Below are 6,000 nucleotides of genomic sequence, written 5' to 3' on the forward strand. Positions count from 1 at the left end.
CCTAAACAGAATAAATTAGTGAAAAGAGTAGCATTATTTTACATATTTTTTGCAAATTTCTTTAAAGTCTGCTTAATAGAAGAGAATATGTTCATATGTGCTTCAGCATTCAATCTATTTTGATATGTTTGGCTGAAATATATGAAGAAAACCTGGCATAACACCAAAATATAGTTGGAAAAGGGAGGAGCATTGTAATACTTCAATAAGACCTGAGTATTATTATGAAAATAGATTTGGCTTCCAGAACACCCTGAAAGGGTCTCAGGGTCCTGCAAGGGTCCACAGACCACACTTGGAGAACTGCTGATGAAATCCGTAAGTCTGATTTTAAAGTCGGAGAGCTAATTGTAGCAGAGACACATAATAGGGTTTTCTCCAACTTCAGTCTAGCCTTGTTTTGTTTTCCCACTGCACCGCACTGCTAATTTTCCATTCCACAGTTACTAGCTGTGTTGTCTTTGAAATGTCACGTAACCTCTCTGATCCTTAATTTCTTTATTTGTAAAATGGACATTATAAAATCTGTACTTAGGTGTTTCAGAAGATTGTTGGAAGTTTAAAAAAAGATAATGTATGTAAGTTGCTTTGTAAACTATAAAGTATTACATAACTGTGAACTATTATTATTTTGTTAGTGATAATTATAATGGTAAGTTAATAGAGGAAAGAATGTTGTAGATAATAATAGCACACATTTAAATGACATTTTAAGTCAGGGCTTTGTATATCTTTGTGAACCTCATTGATAATCTGGTGAAACCTATAGACCTCTTCTCAGAATAATGTTTTTAAATGAATAAAATAAACTATAAGAAAACCAATTACATTGAAATATGCATATATTTCATATACATATATACAAACATATGTATACATATGTATATATGTATACGTGTGTGTGTGCGCAGGCCTATGTGTATATGTGTGTATAAATACAAGTACACAGAACTAGGTCCTGATTAGTGTGAATAATGAATCACTTGAAGTAGTTTCATGTATTTGAATTCATACTATTCAAAGTTATAATTCTGTAAAATATGATAATTAGTTCCAGCCCAATGGAAATAGGCAATAAACATTTGAATAATGCAGCCACTTAAGAAGATTCATTATTCACACTAATCAAAACCTAGCCATATTTTAAACAAGTTCACAGATCCTGGGTTAAGGATCTCTCTTTTAAGGTTTACTTGAAGTCAAAAGAGATAGTGGCTGCTCAATAACTGGCGATTTGGGTAAATGAATGAATGATGTGTTGAGACATTGGTGAAATGGATATACAAGAATGGTGTGTGGTTTATTGAATAAGAACTGAAAAGAAAATAAAAGTATTAAATGCTATGAATAGGATGTGCCAACAATAAATATGTTCTCTGTTTTGAGGAAGTGGAGCAAGTTCAAGTGAGGCACCATGGTGACTTTGGAGTCAGAAGATTATCTTATCTCTACCATTTGTTCCTCATGGCTTGTGGGAGGAGGTTTTCAAATAAAATGGGAAATTAAATGAAGTCCAGAAAAGCTGAGGGATTTGCTCAAGGTCATCTAGATAGAAACGGGGAGAGATGAGATTCAAATTCACATCCAACTCAAAGACTCATTCTTATACCCTGCAATAAAGACAGACATTTCTCTAATTAATTAAGATTTACAGAATACTTTCCTTAACAATCTTGTGAGTAGAGACACAAGGTTTATTATCCCCATTTTAAAGATTAAATTGAGGTTCAGGGAACTGAATTGACTTGGCCATGATGATGCAGATAGTGTTGAGTTGGGATTCAAGGCCAAGTCTTAGGATCCTAGATTTAAGGCTGGAAGAGACCTCAAAGGCCACATGGTCCAACCTCCTCATTTTGAAAAAAAAAACAAACCATACTCCAGCCCAAGGAAGTTACACTCTTCCCATTTCACACAACCTTTAAAAGGAAGTGGTTGAACTGTGTTCTTTGTGGTATCTTCTACCTCTAAATCTATGGTCCTATTGACAGTATAGGTAGAAAGGATCTTAGAGCTCCCATAGTCCACCCGTCCAAAACTTTATTCATCCTATTTCATGAATGAGAAAGCCAAGGTACAGAGAAGGAAATTACTTTTATCAGGCATCCTGACTCTTAGTCACATCCTACCACCCTGGGAATCATATAAATGACTTTACCTATTTTCATCACTCAGACATGTGGATAGTAAATGGGCAGATTTTCTTTGGAACTCAAACATGACAAATCATGTTTAGGGGATTGTTTGCTTAAGTATAAAGAGTTTCTTAATTTGTTTTTATGCATTTTCAGTCTTCCAATCACTTTCATATCTACTATAAGCACAGACACTCAGGCACAAATAAATTTTGAATATGTAAAGTATGATTCCTATGTCATATATTTCTAGTGAAGAAAGAACATGGGTACTGAAATTAAGACACATGGCTCTTCCACCTATGAGCAGAATGACCTCTTAGAGCAAGTCACTTAATGTGGCCAAAATTTGGCTTTCTCAGCTATAAAATGAAGATAACAATACTTGTCTATCCCACATTTACAGGAGAGCAAACTGAAATACTAAATAACTGAAAATATTAAGTAACTTGCCCAAGGTCAACCAGCTGCTTGTACTGAGAGGCAACATCAGGATGGAGTGGGAAAGCTACAACCCAGTCAAAAAGATGTGACTTAAAGTCCTGCTTCTGACGCAAACTGACTGTGTGACCCTGGGCAAGTCAGTTAGCATAGCAGTGCTCTAGGCAACTTCTAAGAATATGTGTTGCAAAGAAGGTGCTGACCTGTATTGTACATCCGTAAAATCACAGGTCTAGTTAAAAATCTCTCTCTCTCTCTCTCTCTCTCTCTCTCTCTCTCTCTCTCTCTCTCTCTCTCTCACTTGTGTGTCTGTCTTTCTCTATCTCCCTCTCTCCCTCCCTTGCTTCCTCTTCCCCCCTCTCTCTGTATAAACCATACATACATATCTGTTTACATATAAGTATACATAACTTATTTACTGTCAAGCGCTATGTAAATAGTAGTTTTCAATACTGAAAAGTGAGAAAACATGTATATGTGTGTATATATATATATATATATGTATATATGTACATATAATTGTTAAAATGTCCCATAGAAGAAAATCCCCTTTAAAGATGTTTGTTAAAATGAGAGGTGGCATGAAATGCTATGAGTTTGCAAGAATCCACCGGGTGTGGTTTGTTACTTCCTTGTGAATGGAACTGTGATCCTTCAAAGGAACTAGGTGAGGCAATTGTGAAAGAGCTAGTCAATAGAAATAAAAACAGAGAGTTTCCTTGTATGTTATAAAGGCTGAATTCCCACTTCCTAAAGAGATGTGAGATGATTATTAGTCAGCAAGAAGAATTCAGCCCTCAGGAAGAAACTTCCAGGTCATGGCAAAGATGAATAGGGTCACCTAAATCAGACCTTTGCTATCAGAGGAGCAGGAGCTGCAGCATTAACTTGCTGATAAGTATGTGCAATCACCAGCCAGTCAACAAAATGAACTCCCATTCTCTTCTTAAATGTCAGGAGTAGGAACTGCCTCTAGGGGAGCCTCTACCTTTCTCTAAGGGTCTTGGAGGAGACTGGGTTCATCCATTGGCATGAGACTAGCCCTAAGCGCAAGCAAGGAAGATGACTTTGCATCTTTACATTAAAATTTAAGAAAAATATTTCATTTGCCCTTTTCCAATCTTTGGCATCTTTTTTTTTTTAATTCTCCAGGATCTTTCAAAGATTATAGGATTACACAGCCAGAGCTAAAAGGGACCTTAGAGAACCATCAAGCTGAACTCCCTTATTTTACAGATGAAGTAACTAAAACTGAGAGATGTTAAGTAACTTTCCTAAGATCACATAATAAGTAATTGACTGAGGGAGGATGGGAACTCAGGTCTTCCTGATGCCGAGTTCAGTGTTCTATTCACTATGCCATCTAACTGCCTCTTAAGCTAGATTCAACATCAACCAACTTTCCCCCACTTTGTACCCTATGTTATAGTTTATCTTGGTTAATTTACTAGAATTCCTGAAGGACAACGAGGTACTCTTTTACTATCCTTTTATCTGTCTTGAGTCTCCAGTTCTATTGGTGATTTTTTTTCGGTTCTTTGTAGTACAAAATCTACCCTCTTTGGCAGAAAAAAAAGAGAAGTACAATATGACCTGCATTATACAGTACGATCTCTTCTCCATCCTCTGTCATCATTGTCCTATCCACTCCAGGCAGTGGTCATTTATATCCTCTTTCCCACAATATAGTTTTTAAAAAATCATCCTTTTGATGTCAGTAACATTCCTTGCAAACCTCTCCTCCTGTTGAGTTTGATTGCTCTAGACAGTATATTTGCAGAACCTTGTCATTCTCTTGTTTTAATTTTGTAACTTTTTATCTATTTTCTCAAAGTCTTAAAGAAAAAAGAACAAAATATAAGTTTTGCCAATGAGCTCACTGTGTGTATATTCACATTCATCAATTCCTCCTTTTTCATAATTGTGTCATCAGAATTTAGTCTTTGAGGATTTCTCATATCTACGGATTGAGTTCCCTTGTAGAATTTTAGCATGTAGAATTCTACTTATTCTTTCTCTGAACCACTTGAAATCTGTTTTCCCCAACTAAGTTACCTGTCAAATGTCACTTGTCTCTTCTCTCTTCTATCATAACTTCTAAAATGCCATGCAACTCCTCCTCATGATTCCCATTATTTCCATCTCAGCAACCAAACTCCTCCTTGATTCTTCCTTATTGTAGAAAATTACATCTAAAACAGAAGGTTTCTTCATCCATTCCTCCATCGTTTAAATGATGGCATTATTATCATTAAGGCAAGTCAAGAAGCGATTAGCAGATCTGTTTTTGTTGGACAGAATTCTAGCAGAATTAATCAATCATCGATATCTAATTTCCTCCTTGCCAAACTTGCGATCTCTTCCCTGAATTTCCCACCTATTTCCTCTTTCTGTCCTGGTGGTGTGTAGTAAAGGACAATGCCTATATTCTTTCAGTTTCTTTGTCTACTGGGATTCAGCCAATATTCCCTAGCAATTTTTCTCCTCTGGTTCATGTTTTTCTTCACTTGAGTATATCTTTGTACGATGTCCATCCAGAACTTCATAAGTCCAATTCTGAGAAACATTCTGGTGCTATCACTTATTCCTGTGTATCACTGATCCCTAAATCACCATGAGTGGGTAGTAGATTGTTAGGTTTGACATGTCTCAGGGGATTTTTACATCATGTTCCTCATGTGTCCCAGAAAGAAAGCAGATCTATCTTTTATGTTAGGTTAACAAATAAATTGACTCCATTCCCTTCCTTAGGAAGAAACTTCTTCCCCCCATCAGTATGACTTCATCTGATGTCACCTGTGAACAGGTACAATAGCAATGGGGTTAGGTGAAGGAGATGAAGGGATCTTGCCCCTCCCATAAGAAGCAATAATACAGGGCTATCAGTGACTGCAGAGAGATAGAGGCACACTTTACCATGCTAAACGCATTAGATGGAAACACTGGTAACTTTATCCCACTTTAACCTCCAGAATTTCCTGGATGTGGGGGTGGGAAGGATAACTTTACGACTCTTCATATTTTTTTTTGCTTTTTTTTTCTTTGAAGCATTTTTTTCTATTCTTTTAAGGAGCATTTCATTTTCCCAGTAATCTGGAAAGCAAGGATGTATTTCTTTCCTTAAGATGGAGGCCAACTTGTACTTTTTACATGTATCATTGCTACCTGGTACCTGTAGGATCATAAATACAGGAAACGCTGCAGGTCACTGCAAAATTCTCTAACCTCCATACCTGCCTGAAATAAGATCCAGGCTTTGTTTACTTTGTGGTACATTTCTTGGCTAGCCCTGATGGATGACTCTTCCTCCAACTGCCTACAATGCAAAAGACTCAGTCGTTTTTTGGAGATAGTGAAAATCTGTGTTCTCGGAAGCCCTGGGTAATTAACATAGTCCTGCCATGCCATAATACTAACATAACAG

This window comes from Trichosurus vulpecula, chromosome 6 (assembly GCF_011100635.1).
Source record: "Trichosurus vulpecula isolate mTriVul1 chromosome 6, mTriVul1.pri, whole genome shotgun sequence".
Taxonomy (NCBI): domain Eukaryota; kingdom Metazoa; phylum Chordata; class Mammalia; order Diprotodontia; family Phalangeridae; genus Trichosurus; species Trichosurus vulpecula.